Source organism: Elephantulus edwardii, unplaced genomic scaffold, assembly GCF_000299155.1.
Source record: "Elephantulus edwardii isolate Elephantulus edwardi_28Jun2011 unplaced genomic scaffold, EleEdw1.0 scaffold00151, whole genome shotgun sequence".
NCBI classification, from domain to species: Eukaryota; Metazoa; Chordata; class Mammalia; order Macroscelidea; family Macroscelididae; genus Elephantulus; species Elephantulus edwardii.
Window position 1 is genome coordinate 7,244,005 of NW_006399901.1, and position 14,933 is coordinate 7,258,937.

General features: G+C 46.1%; 1 protein-coding gene and 1 pseudogene across 1 annotated transcript in view; one reads left to right on the forward strand and one right to left on the reverse strand.

The window, feature by feature from the left end:
- The window catches only part of RAB11FIP3 (RAB11 family interacting protein 3 (class II)), a 69,136-nt gene that overhangs the window by 19,529 nt on the left and 34,674 nt on the right, over positions 1-14,933 (reverse strand). The window contains exons 2-3 of the mRNA XM_006894856.1: positions 5,962-6,055; positions 2,517-2,608 (exon numbers count right to left, since the gene is read on the reverse strand). The gene's annotated coding sequence lies outside the window, so the exon portion shown is untranslated. The remainder of the gene's footprint in view (positions 1-2,516; positions 2,609-5,961; positions 6,056-14,933) is intronic.
- On the forward strand, positions 1,403-8,463 carry LOC102844125 (annotated as a pseudogene).

The following is a 14,933-nucleotide window of genomic DNA, read 5'->3' on the forward strand; positions in this document are numbered from 1 at the left end:
CAGAATGGTGGCAGTACACTTCTGGGTGTGGAGACCTGGCCTTTGATGAGCAGCCTGGCTATTCACAACAACTACTGCCATCAACCCTTTTCCTCTCACCAGGGCCAGAAGACTCTTGCCACAAAGAGCTCCCAAGTCACTCTGCACAGGCTCCCAGGATCTCAGCTCTCCTATCAGTCTGCACACAACTCCCCAGGACTGCAGCCTCCCCTCCATGTCACTCTATACAGGACTCTCCCGGACTGCAGCACCCATGTTACTCTGCACAAGACTCTGTAGGACTGCAGTACCCTGCTATGTCACTCTGCACAGGACTCCTTAGACTATGACTCCCATGTCACTCTGCACAGGACACCACATGACCGTGGACGCTGTGTCACTCTGCACAGGACTCCCCAGGACTGCAGACCCTCCATGTCACTCAGTACAGGAGTAAAGCCTCTGAGCTGAGGGTCAGGGCTACAGCATAGCTCTCCTCAGAGAATGAAGATGGGCCTGGGAAATTTGTTCTCCTCAGACAGAGGATGCCAAAGTGGGCTTCTGTGAACTCATAAACCGGTTATGTGTCTCAGCCACTTACTCTCCTATTCTAGAAACCTCTGTCAGAAATGAAAAGGCAAAGTTCCTCCTACCTTCACAGCCTCACCTCTTAATTTATACCTCATTCCTTCTATACCCTAAGGGGAAAAAATCTGGAAATGATACACTGTCACCTACTATTCACAGGACTTTATTTCTACACTTCAGATTTGTTCCAAATTACAGACAAGGACGTTGAGTGATCCCACCCACATGGTGCTGCTATCAGTGTTCACAAGGGCCCAAGAGGTACTTAGTATAAAGGGTTTGCTCACATGAACATCCTACTTCAACCAAAGGACAACAGGGCCCCCAGATGGTCAAAGGAGTCCACCGAGGAACAGAAGAGCCACCAGAGGGACAGCAGAGCCAGCTGGTAACCAGAAGTCCACGCAGGCTTAGCTCTCTCTTTCAGGAGCATTCTCAACCTATCTATTCCTTGGAGTCTGGTCTCCAAGTCTGTCCTGACTAGTAGAGGCCACCTGTCCACCCAGGACTTCCTACTCAGTCCCCTTGGAATGACATAATCAGCTCACCGATTTGTCAGCTGCATCCTGATAGAACCTGGCCTTGCCCAGGAGTCCATGGCACCAACTTTTAACAAGTAACCAATTTTATCAAGTAATAGACTCCAGAACTGGTGAGTTAGAGACAACTCAACAGCAGTTAATAGAACAAACTCAGTGAAGCTCCAAGTTTCCAAGAAAGCTTGTCCAGATTCCATTATTGGATAAAAAGCCCTCCAGGGGCTCAGGTGAGACTGGCTGCTTGCTGGTCCTCTCAGGGGCCCAGGAGAGGCCAGCAGCCAAGGCTTCTATCAGCCATGTCCCTTCTTCCTCAACATCCCTCTAAGGTCACTGAAGAGCAGGCCACACCCCCTCATCCCAGCCCCTCTTACCGCAGACACCAGGTGGTGCACCCCAACCCCACGAGGGTAGGCTTCCAGGGGTTGCTCACAGCAGAGCCCTCCTGAGTGCAGGTGGTCCTGGGGCACTGTAAAGCCCCAAGGGCACATTCTCGCCTGGGAGAAAGTTTAACCACTGCAAGACACGCTCTGTTAGCTTTCCCCTAAGCTGCAGAGAGGGGCAGAGTTCAGGAAGCTCCCTCAAGGCTTTTACAAACTGACTAGGGCCTCTAAACAGAGCCGCTTTTGTTCTGGACTTTGAAATTTTGATAAGAATTTGTACAGAAGACACATTGGCCTTTTCCCTAGGAGATACAACATTCTCTTCCAGAGTGAGGGAGGGAGGGGGAGGGGAAGCTTAGAAGTAGTGTCCCCCACAGAGCCTCAGCCCAGCCTGCACCACCAAGGTGGTAAAGCCCCACCTTGCCCCCAGTGCCCGATCCCCACCCCCCAGGGATGAGCCCCTCTCTTCCCACAGTGCCCGCGTCACCACCAAACAGAGGTAAACCCCATTCTAACCCTGGTGCCCCATCACTGTTCCCCAGGAGTGAGTCCCTTGAATCCACCTCACTGTCTCCCAGGGTAGACCCTATTCTGTCCCAGTATCCTCTCATTGTTCTCAGAGTAAAGCCCATTCTGATTTCAGTGCTACCACTTCACTGTCCTCCAAGGAGACAAGCTGTGAGGAGTGTCTACCTCCTAAAAGGGCTGGTCATCATTGGACTTCATGGGGATGACCTCAACATTGCTGCGACTGGACCAGCAGGTCTTTGGGCAGCAGAACATCCAGGAAGCTGGGGTGCAGCACTAGTGCAGGGTCAGCAGTGGACAGCCCCATGCGACAGGCTGTCATCACACACATCTCTGCTCACATGCCCACTGGGCGTCCTGAGATGGCATAACATAATACGTGTTTTTTTAAAAAAAAAACAACCCCAAAACCTCTCTGTAACTTCCTGGTGCCAAGCTCCATTCCTCTAAAAAAATGGCAAGAGCTGAGGCTGATATGGAGTCACATAAACATGCCACTTACCTCATAGGTGGCGAAGTCATCGAACTCATCAGGGCAGGCTGGGCTCTCTTCGCCCTGGGTGGGAGTGACACCATACAGTGGGCCCTCGGAATCTGATGAAAGACAACAAAACATTGGCCCAGCAATCACCCTCGATAACCCAGGGAGGCCTGGGGGAGCTCTGTGGCTGGTGAATGCAGGGCAGTGACCAGAGGCGGCAAGAGTCCTGGGGGTCTTGCCTGAGGCCAATGGTCAAAGTAAACACAGACTGTCCACAAGAAACCCTGCTGGGGAGGAGCACCTGAGACAGAAAAGCTGCCTTCCCATTGAAACTGTTTTTGTCAGAATTCTAAAGAGGTTCAGTACAGGTGGATTGTTATTGACATTTGTTAAAAGGAAAGGAATAAGATTTGAAGCTCTGTGAAACTGTTTACGAAACAAACAAACAAAAAAAAGTTAGTCAAGCGACTCAACGGCACATAACAACAACAACAACAACAGGTACTAACGTTCAAAATAGTAAAAATGTGCAATTTGTCCAAGTGCCCATGAGATGGAGAAACAGAGGATAGATAAACACAATGTGGCCATCTATACAATGGAATAATACTCAGCCATAAAGAAAAAATAAGTGGACATCAACAGGTGGAGAAATCTGACAGGGTCCATCCAAACTATGAAGTATTACCTGGTCATAAAAAGAAACAATCCAAACGTCCATCAACAGATAATGGTGAAAAGCATGCCAGTGGCTCATCTTGCAGCCAAACAAGATAACCAGGAAGGCACTTATTCCCAAGAACAATCAACCACATAAAATCTAAAGAGGAGCAGGAGGGGTATTTCCGTAAGATACAGCTGGTCAGCTTGTGAGACTGTGGTGGCTTGAGAATGGCTCTGATGCTGGAAGCAGCATCTCTGACATTTCCAACACCAGCAGGGTCACCCAGAGTGCACAGACTTTCATTTTATAGTGCCTTTGGACTGAGAGAGATAAGGAAGAAAGGCCTGCAAAATCAGCCATTGAAAACTACAGCATACAATTTTATTCTAGCCAGTTGAATGGAAAAAATCCATATTCGTTCCCATTCACCCAAAAAAGTGATCCAGCAGAATGTAAAAATTATCAAATGAATCCGTTACTATCACATACAAGTAAAATTTTGCTGAAGATTATCCAAAAATGGTCAGGACAGCACAGTACAGAGACCTGTCAGAAATTCAAGCTGGATTTAAAAGGGGCCATAACATGAGGGATATCATTGCTGATGTCAGATGGAGCCTGGCTGAAAGCAAAGGATAGCAGGAAGACATTTACTTTTACTGACTGTGTTGACAATACCAAATTATGGCTAACACTGAGAAGAATGGGAATCCCGGAATATTTTATTACATTCATACAGAACATATACATAGATGTCAGTCTGGAGACTAAGGTGCGCCTGATACAGGCCATGGTTTTGCAATCACTTGTTATGTGTCACAGAGCTGGACAATGACGAGGGATGACAGAAAGAGAGTTGATGCTTTTGAGCTGTGGTGATGGAGGAGAGTACTGAATATACCATAGACTGCTAGGAGAACAAACAGGTTTGTCCTTGAGTGGGTGAGAACAAGCTGCTCCTTGGAGGCAAAGATTCTGAAGCTTTGTCTATATACTTTGGACATGTGGCCAAGAGTGATCAGTCCTTAGAGAAGGACATCACATCATGCTTAGGAGGGTGGAGGGACAGCACAGGAGAGGAAGAACCTCGAAGAGATGGATTGATTCAGTGACTGGGATAATGGGGGATAGGTGTGTCAGAGACAGTGAGGTTGGCACAGGATAGAGAAGGGTTTAGGGTTGTTGTACATAGGGTCTCTATGAGTTGCAGGCGACTCGATGGCATATAACAACAACAGCAATGAGATACTTCACCCCACCCCACCACTCTGTTCAGCTTGTGACATTGTGGTGGCCAGCACGTGGCTGTGATCTAGAAGCTGCACCACTAACATTTGAAATACCAGCAGGGTCACCGATGGAGGATAAGCTTCAGCAGTGCATTCAAAATGAGATAGGAGAAAAAAAAAATCCTAAAAAATCAGCCACTTAAAATTATGTTGACCCCCTAGGTGCTGTGAGTTGGCATTGACCTAATGGTCCCTACAGTTAGAGAAACAACTGCTCTCCCACAGGGAACTGCCCTAGTATTCACAATGACATGTGCTGACATGAGTTGCAGCCACAGAGACTCACATACATACACATATATACCATACCTGCATCTGAGAGATGCATACCAGAGACAGACATGCATACATGTACACATCACAGAGATGCTTGTACATCATATATTAATACAGAGACAGCGCCTTACAGAGACCACACACACCCCCCCCATGCCCATGCATCAGAAACACATATCACTCAGAAGCAGATGCTCAAACATGCATGTATGCACACACCAGAGGCAGAGATGCATACATACACACAGCACAGATATTTGTACACATACCACACAGATTTTTGCACACACACAAGACTAAACAGATATGTATACGTACACATACACTCACCCCACCAGAGACAAACTTATCACCCAGACACACATACACTCATATCCTGCTTCAGAGAGAAACTTACCACACAGAGATGTCACACATCACATACTATGTGAAAAAGTACATCCCACACATTCGCACACTGTTGTTATGTACCATCGAGTCAAAAGAGACTCAAAGCTGAACCTCCAGTGGGTTTTCAGAGGCTGTAAACTGCATGAAGGAGACAGCCTATCTTTCTCTCATGGAGCAGTTGATACTCAAATGGTGTTCCTTTGAGTTGCAGTACAACTTCTTAACCACCAAGACACCGGAGCTCCCTTACATGTGTATATACCACATCAAATGACACAATCATCTTACACATATGCACATCACACACACTCTCTCTCCATACAGAGATACACTCACACTCCATACAGATATACAACCTACGTTCAGAGAAACATAAGGACAGACAGACAATATATGTAAAAAGCAGTATACAAGTAGTACATGTGCATGCTTTCATTCCGTAATCTTTAAACCCTCCTATAACTTTTACAATTTTTCATAATAAAACTTTTGAAAGTGTGACACTACCTCCCCAACATACTGGACATGCAGCTATGTGCGTCGGCCCAGGTGGCAGGTGTTCGAGGAGCAAGGGTCCCCATCCTAGTGGCAGGTGTGTAAAGTTTGTGTGAGGAGGCATGTGCCCCACCAGATGGCAGGTATTCAAGGAGCATGTGAGGAGAAGTGCGTCAACTTGGGTGATGGCATGAGATGCCATGTGGGAAGAGTCATGTGCATACACCTAGGTGGCAGGTAGGTGAGGAGCTGGGCATAAGAGGAGGGAACCAGGAGCTCTGAGCTGGGAGGAAGTAACTGGGAAGTATTAGGGCTGTTAAAGGTGGGTGGGAGGTAGAGTGGGCTACCTAACCTCCATTTCTGATGGCCTCGATCCCTCTGTAGAAGTCTTCAAAGCTGATGACACCGAGCCCACCAGGATCCAGGTATTTTGTCAGCTCTTTCACCTGCAATAGTCAAATGAGAACATGTCAAAGCCTCCCCAGATCAAAGGTACCGAGCCCCAGAAAAGCAGCTGTGTGTGAGAGCAGAAGACTGCGTCAGTGGCCGCAAGTCCACGGCAGACAGCCAGCATAGCCTGAGGGATGCCCCTGGGACCAGAATTCATGGAAACAAGGTCTTGCTCGCAAGACACCAGCAACCAGCAGTCCGCATCTCATATGGAAGGATGAGGATTGTTCAAATTGAAGTATTCTACTGAGAATCAGATATTCTTGCTCAGCCTATGCCCGCCCACACCCACCCAGCGAGCCTCCTAGCCATGTGAAGTAGAAAAGTGAAGTAGGCAAGTAGGACACTCAGAAAGTCAAACCCACTGCTGTCCAGTGGACTCCAGCTGCTGGCAACCTGCTAACAGGTTCCTGAGGCTGTAAATCTTACTGAAGGAGCAGTGGGTGGATTCAAAACATCTGTCTTTTGGACTCCAATCTGACGCATAACCCACTATAGCACCAGGGCTACTTGATGGTAGAAGTTGCAACAAGCAGTAAGATCATTCACTTGTGGATGCTAAAGCAGACAGAGATCTCTGTGTGCCAACAAAGTGAAGAGACCACATATGGGCAACTGGTCAGTAAGCAAGACAACACATAAATAGGAGCTGTTCTAAAAGACTAACTCACAGGATATATCCTGATAAAAACACAACTGCATAAAGATCCCTTACACACACACCAGTGGTGGTCCTTGCAGTGTTCATGCTGGTGGTCATCCTGGCACTGCAGGGTATGAGGGGTCAGTAGATGATTACTCCTCAAGGCAATGTGGCTGAGATCTGGGAGACTCCATTTGGCTGAAGGTGGAGACAGAAATGTGACTGGAGATGACAGGTGGACATCCTGTGATCCAGAATATGTATTTTGGGTATCACTGTAAACTCATGCTGTATTAAGAAAACCTGCCCTGAAAATGAGTACCCCAATAACTTGACTGTAGCTCCAGACTCCCATCTACCCCAAAAGATAGCAGAGCCCTCAGAGGAGAGAAGGTTGGAATGTCTTGTCCACTAAAAATTACTTTAAGTCATGCCAAAGAAATGTAGGGGCCATCTATCCACAGAGAAGCAAGGGCAGGCAGTGAACACAGGGTACACAGCTCAGGAGTCACCATTAAAGTCTCTGAATTATAAGCCTCAAAATCACCATCACAATGGCAAGCTTTAGTGTGACCCACTGTTTATTTCAAAAACCTGTCTGTCGGCAGGAACTTGCTACAACTGGGGAAGCTACAGAGGAGATGAAGTGGGTCTCTCAGAGAAGTGGCTACTGAGGATTGAGGAGGTTGAGACAGAAGTGGAACAGGGGCCATCTTGCAGGGCTGATGGGATAAAGGATAAAGGCAGCTCTCTCGCCAGGCGTCCTCGTGAGAGAGACATCATCTTTAAACCCTGCGTGGCAATCCCTGACGCACTGCAGTGATGCCCAGGGAAGACAGGGTGACCTGGAAGTCCAACTATTAAGATCATTCAACTTCTGGATGATTATCCGAAATGCTTCATCGTGGGTGCAGACAATGTCAGCTCGAAGCAGATACAGCAGATCCACATGTCCCTCCGCGGGAAGGCTGTGGTTCTGATGGGCAGGAACACCATGATGCATAAGGTGATCAGGGGCCACCTGGACATCAACCCGGCCCTGGAGAAGCTGCTGCCTCACATCCAGGGAAATGTGGGGTTTGTGTTCACCAAAGAGGATCTCACTGAGATCAGGGACATGCTGCTGGCCAAAAAGGTGCCAGCTGCTGCCCGTGCTGGTGCCATTGCTCTATGTGTGGTTACTGTGCCGGCCCAGAACACTGGTCTGGGCCCCAAGAAGACCTTCTTCTTCCAGGCTTTGGGCAGATCTTAGTGGTGACTAAGATCTCCAGAGGCACCATTGAAATCCTGAGTGATGTGCAGCTGATTAAGACTGGAGACAAGGTGGGAGCCAGCGAGGCCACCTTGATGAACATGCTGAACATCTCTCCCTTCCCCTTCGGGCTGATCATCCAGCAGCTGTTTGACAACAACAGCATCTACAATCCTGAAGTGCTTGACATCACAGAGGAGACTCTGCATACCTGCTTCCTGGAGGGTGTCCGCAACGTTGCCAGTCTGCAGATTGGTTACCCAACTGTGGCTCAATACCACATTCCATCATCAATAGGTATAAGTGGGTCCTGGCTTTGTCTGTGGAGACTGACTACACCTTCCCACTGGCTGAAAAGGTCAAGGCATTCCTGGCTGATCCATCTGCATTTGTGACTGTTGTCCCTGTGGCTGCTGCCACTACTGCTGCTGCTCATGCTGCTGCGGCCCCAGCCAAGCAAAGAGTCAGAGGAGTCTGACGAGGATATGGGATTTGGCCTCTTTGCCTAAAAACCAAAAAGCCACCAACTCTGCCAGCTTTGTGTGAAACAAGGAAATAAAGGTATTATTCTCTTAAAAAAAATAGGGTAAAGGCAGACATTCTCTGCTCTGTCACAGGAAGAGGCCACAGACCTCATGGTCACCTCATAGGAGCACATCTCCCAAACAGTATCTAAGTTCACTGACACCCCCTAGTTGGCACCCAGAGAGGAAACAAAGAAACCAAAGGAACACGTGCCACTGACGTGATTAGGAAACCCAGTCTCTGAGAAACTTTACAGACAAATGACCTGCTTTTCTCAAGCAAGGAAAAAAGAAGGGTGGGCAGCAGAGAGGAAATGATATTAAAGAAACACAGAAAACATATCAACCCAAGTTCAGAGGGAGGGCATTTCTGAATATTTAATCAAATAAAAAAATTACACATTTCCTTAAAAAAGTCATCTTTATAAGACAATTGGAGTTCAAATATTGATGACACTGTTGTAGAATGGGACTGTCCTTGGGGTTGGGGAGAGACTGAGTAAGATGGGTTCAATAATGCATACTGCACTGAAACAGAGGAGGGAGAGAACTGTTTAAAAGAGATATATGACTAGGTATTTCTGTCATCACAGGAGTCTAGAGCGAGGGCTACATGGTGGAGGGGACCTGGGGGAGGGTTTGTAAAACAATGAAAGAATCCTTTCTTTTACTTTTCCATAATTTTTGACTCATGTACTTATAACTTGTTAGTCAAATTTGTGTCTTCTAGGTTGCAACACCCCCATGATACATCTTCAAGGATATGAACATGTACGGCCAAGCACAATCAATAAGAGTGCATCTAAATTCCAAAATCAATCTCCGTAATAGTCTATGTGTTTCCTACTGCCAAAGGGGCCCTTTAGAGTAGTGAGAGAAGATCTTCACACTGAAACCCACAGCGTCCCTTTTCAGCAGGAAGTAGCTAAGAGAATACGCCATCCCCTTTTCCTTATGAAGCAGGGTGAAGTCTCTCTCAGGGAGGAGTGATAGGGAATGGCAAAGGACACACTGACAAAGGAAAATAATCAGAACTGACTTTGACAAGCACTGTGGCAACTGGACAATTAAAACAGACATTCGGATGGCGGGGAAGAAGAACAAACTGGGGAGGAGGGTAGAGAGAATGGTGCAGCAATGAAGGAATGAAAACCCAAAATCCCTGTAAATGTTCATTAAAACTAATAAAATTTAATAATAAAAAATGTTGATGAATATCTGATAAGATTAAAGAACAAATTTTCTAGTTGTGATAATGATATTTCAGTAATTTTTCAAACAGCCTTGACACAAACACATATAAGGGCTAGGGGGAGGTACTGACTGATGGTTATGAGGTTGGGTAATGGGTACTGGAGGAGTCACTACCCCAATCTCTACTTCCGTATTGCATTTTGTATAATGTTATGTTTTCCAAAAAGACAGAGGAAGGAAAGAGAGAGGAGGAGGAGGAAGAGGATGTGAAGGAGAAAGGGAAGGACATGCAGTTCATGAGAGGGAGGGATGCTACACTTCAGGGGGGCTCACAAAGGGCACTTCGCAAGCAGCTGACACATGGTGACATTCTAGATGGAAAGGAAGTCAAATGTGGAGTTGAGGTTGTGTTCAGCCAGGCCATGGCTGAAGCCAGACCTTAAACGTCATTAATTCAAACAGCAAACTTCCAAAGGCCTCCCGCATACTGTCTGCTGGCAGACACTGCCACAGTGATGGACTGTCCAGGGGCGGCATCACCAATGATGCCAAGGAGGAGGTCTCCAAGGGAGATATCTCCTACTCGTATGTTTGAGTACTTGTCTCACATCTCACTGACTACTGCACTGTGTGCTGAGGGGAGCCCCATTTCTGCACATTTAAGGAGGCTCACTGGGCAGATTGCAAGGTGAGGTCAGGGGACTCAGACAGAAACATACAAGGGGAGTAAGCAGTGTGCACAAGCCCCAATGTGGACAAAGAGGGGACAGTCAGAGATCCTGCAAAGGTTCCTATGCTAATAAACTAAGAACGGGGTGCCAAAAGAGGGTGACTGGGTATCTCATGGTAGGAAAATGGATGGAGTCACAGAACTGCAGAAGGTGAGAAGTGACTATCCTGGAACTTGGGCCTGAGGCCAAGTGTCAACAAGATGCCTAGAGGCCTTCAGAAAAACTGGGTACCAGGAGCCCAGAGTCCAGAGTAGCATCACACTCACTGAGATCCTGCTAACTAGCGCTGAGGGCAGGGCCAGGGCAAGGAGACCAGACACAGCTTCCAGAGCCCCCAGGTGCTCCATGCCAAGACTCAATCTCGGGTTTGGCACAGGTATATATACCTGGCACAGGTGCAGATATGTATACACACAGATCACAGAGAGACACCTTGCTAGGAGCAATGAAAATGTCATGGCTCCCAGCTGTAAACAAAGGACGACGCTTCAACGATTTAGATCCTCCCAGAAGAGCTGTGGGTGAGCATTAAGCCTTCTGAGGTCCCAACTCTTCTCACTATTTCTTAATTGTTGGAATTGACAGAAAACCTCATAAGCAGTTCCTTACTTCACCTCTGCCTTGCATGCAAACTTCCAAGTTGTAAAACAACCCAGTTTGTAGATGGAATTTGCTCCAGGACTTAAGAACAATAAATGACACAGTTGAGCCTTTAAAAAAAAAAAAAAGAGAAGAGAAAGGAAAAGAAAAGAAAATGGCATGGCTAAGAGGAAATGGGAGTAAAAGTGGGGTAGAATAGCAGGACATACTATAGAAGTCCTAGTGCCTCCATCTTCCACATGAGAACAACACACAATGACCAAGCCCAGTCATGTGTGGAATCAAGCCAGAATCTGAGCCCTTAAGTCCACAGTGGGTAGGGAGAGTGCCATTGGTGATGGGACTTGCCACCAGCATAGTCCAGAAAGAGTTCATCAAACACCACCCTCCCTAGCTCACTAAGGCTAAGAACCTGCCTATCTCTAGGGGTTGTCCAACATGGATTTGCAAGGCCCATCTGTCCTTAACTTCCTGTTCCTTCTGAAATAGTAACCAAGATCATCCCTGTGCACCTTGTCTTGGTAGAAGTCAAGCGGAGCTACTGTCAAGGACCAAGGATGCATCAGAGTACAACGTGTAATAGATTTCCTTTGTGATCAGCTTAAGCCACCATATCATGGCTGCCAACAAGGAAAGTCTACTCCTCCATGCCCAAGAAACCTCACTCAAAGGTGTTCAGAAAAAACCACAGGACTGGGAAACAAGACTTTCCTGACATTAGCGGAGGCAGGAAGTGTGGCAGAATACGTGCTCAAAGACGACTGGGAGCAGCTCTGATGAGTGGGCACCCACTCTGTTACAGACTTCTGTGCACATAGCTCATCATGACATAGGTTTCTAACACCACACTATAATATAAAACCTCCACTAGAGACCTGCCTTGGGCCCCTAGCACCATGTGCTAACATGAAACCAACAACAGGGATGCAGGTTCCTAGCATATTCTAATAGGAAACCATCACCAACAGGATGCAGGCCAACTTACTGAAAAGAGAAGAGTCCAAAGCAAGTCTTCAGACCATAAGCCATCAGAAGCCTAGAATCACCTGTACATAGTGCAGCTTGGTGGTTCTATGGCCTCTCACAGTATAGTTCCCCTGGGGGAGATCACCCGCTTCTGCAGCTCCTTTCTATAGCACATGTAAGATTCTCAACAAAGCACAATTGATCAGAAACCTATACGGTTACAAGTGCTCTGGGAGGAGTCCTGAGTGTACCACAGACCTCGGGCTATCTGGGGTGACAATGCCATTGAGGGGGCAGCAGAAAAGTCATAAAAAGACGCTCTCCAAGTGATGCTCTCCACTTGCAGCCTGAACACAGCCATGCTTCTAAGACTGTCTCTGAAGCAGTTAACACAAAGAAAAGTTTCCCCTACAGTTCACAATGTGTCACTGATGTCCCTTACTGTGCAGGCCTGCTTCCCGAATAACCAAACCTGGAGGGGACAGCACCCAGTGACCAAGTGTCAGGATGGACTTCAGTATCACTGCATAGAGAACTCAGAGAATGGCAAACACAACAATGAGCTGATAAAATTAAAGGTAAGATTCCACATAACCTCGAGAGAAAGGATGTGGCTTTTCAGATTCTTTACTGGTTCCTGGGGAGATGTGGGAATATCTAAATGGAGTTGAACTTTGCAAAATAAACTGAAAAGGGGTTACTTCTGTAAAGTGAGAGGGTAAAGAAGAGATGAGGAAAGAAAAAGGGTGCAAAGAAGGTTCTAAGTCCATCTGTAATACCTCTTTCCTAAAAAAAAAATGCGAACAAAGACATTAATGTCTATTAATTTTGAAGGGTGCTACCAGTTGATGATAGTAAGGAATTTTTTTTATTCTTTTTAACACATAGTAATAGTATTGTGATTATGGTTTTGGGGTTGTTGTTGATTTTGGGAGTTTTTTAAAAAATAATCCTTACCTTTCAGAGACGCAAACTGAAATGTTTATGAACAAACTGTATAATGTCTGGGACTGTTGAAATCATTGGTGGGGAGGCAAGACCAGCCACAGGCTAATTTTCTTTTAATGATGGCTACTTTGGGGTTTATGACACGGCAGTATCTACTTTTATTATGTTAAGAAAATTTTATAGTCCAAAATTCTTTAAAACATAGAATTAGACCTTAATAAATAAAAGACAAGGGAAAGGAGAACGAACAGCAAGGCAAACTCCAGGTTGTATACCGACCTTGGCATCCATCAGATCATTTGTGAATCTCTAGAAGACTGTAAATGACCCACACCATCCTGTGTGGCTGGGAGATGACCATCCCCTCACTGTATTAACAACGTCTCAGTAAAGTGATAACTCTATGCCACAGAAATAACTCAACTCTTGGAAGCACAAGAATCTGCTTCAAGGTCAGCAGAAGAGGAGAATGGATAAGACTATTCCAGTTTTCCATCTTTCTGGGGACAATTCCAATTACAAGGGGCCTCAGCTAGAGACAGAGCTTATCTGTAGTGGCTTGAATCTCCTCTCCGGCAATCTTCCCACACAAGAGGGGCTGGCTGGTAGAGTTCATAGAACCTGTACCTCTTTTTAAGCACAAATAGGAGGCCTGACACTGACTTTCCATGGGATTTTTTTTTGAGGTTAGATACCATCAAACTATCTCTGACTCACAGCAATCTTGTTTATAACAGAATAAAATGCTGTCCAGTCCTGAACCATCCTCACAATCTCTGCAAACTACTCTGTTATTGAGAGTCTTCCTCTCTTTCACTGACTGTTCACTTTACCAAGCATGATGTCCTTCTCCAGGGATCTGCCTCTCTTGATAATATGGCCTAAATTGTTGCCCTTTTAAGGAACATTCTGGTTACACTTCTTCCAAGCCAGATTTGTTTTTCTGGTAGTTCATGACACATTTCAATATTCTTTGCCAACATCATAATCCAAAGGCAGTAATGCTTTAATTTTTTTAATTCACTGTCCAATTTTGCTTATGTTTAAGAGATGACTTAAAATACTATGGCTTCTCATGCAATATTATTCAAAGTGGGTGAGCCTGGAGGACATTATGCTGAGTGAAATATCTCAGTCACAAAAGGACAAATACTGTATGATGCCACTGTTGTAGAATGAGACTGACATCAGGGTGGGGGTAAGACTGAGAAAAACTGGATAAATTATGTATACTGCATTGAAACCGATAAGGGAGAGAACAGTTTAAAAGCAATATATTTTAGGACATTATGATTATCATAAGAATTCGGAATGAGGGTTGCAGAGGGGAGTTTACTCAGGATGGAGGTGGGAGGTGCGGGGGGGGGGGTTTGTATATCAATAAAGGAGTTTTGCTTTTCAAGGAGAAGAGTGAACTGGGGGGGGGCAGGGAGAAAAGTGCAACAATGAATGAATGAATGAATGGAATTCCAAAATCTCTGTAAATGTTCACTGAAATTAAGTTTTTAAAAAATAAATAAAATAAAAAAAACAATACTATGGCTTGAATCAGTCCTTCCTTATGCCTCAAAGTGCTATCTCTGCTTTTAAACATTTTAAAGAGGTCTTCTGAAGCTCAAGGGAATTTTAGCAGCCTGAGCTAAGGAACCTAAAGGCAAGCAGTTTGAAGTGACCAGCTACCGCAAGAGAGGAGGATGGGCAATCTCCCCTTAAGTGAGTTACAGACTCTGAAAACCTGCTAGACAGTGAGCTATGTTGTTGCTGTTGTTATGTACCATTGGAGTAGTAATAGCTGGCTCTCCTGTGGACTTTCAGAGGCTATAAATTGCTCAGGAGGAGAATGTCTATTTCCCACAGAGAAGCTGGGGGATTAAAAACACTTAGCTTCTCCCTCCCGACCCACGGCTTCCGCCCGCGCCCGCCGGAGCTTGTTCGCGTCGACTGACCAGAGTCCGCGAATTCTCCGCTCCGCGCCCGCCCGGACAGACAGCCCCCGATCCCAGCTTTTTATCCTCC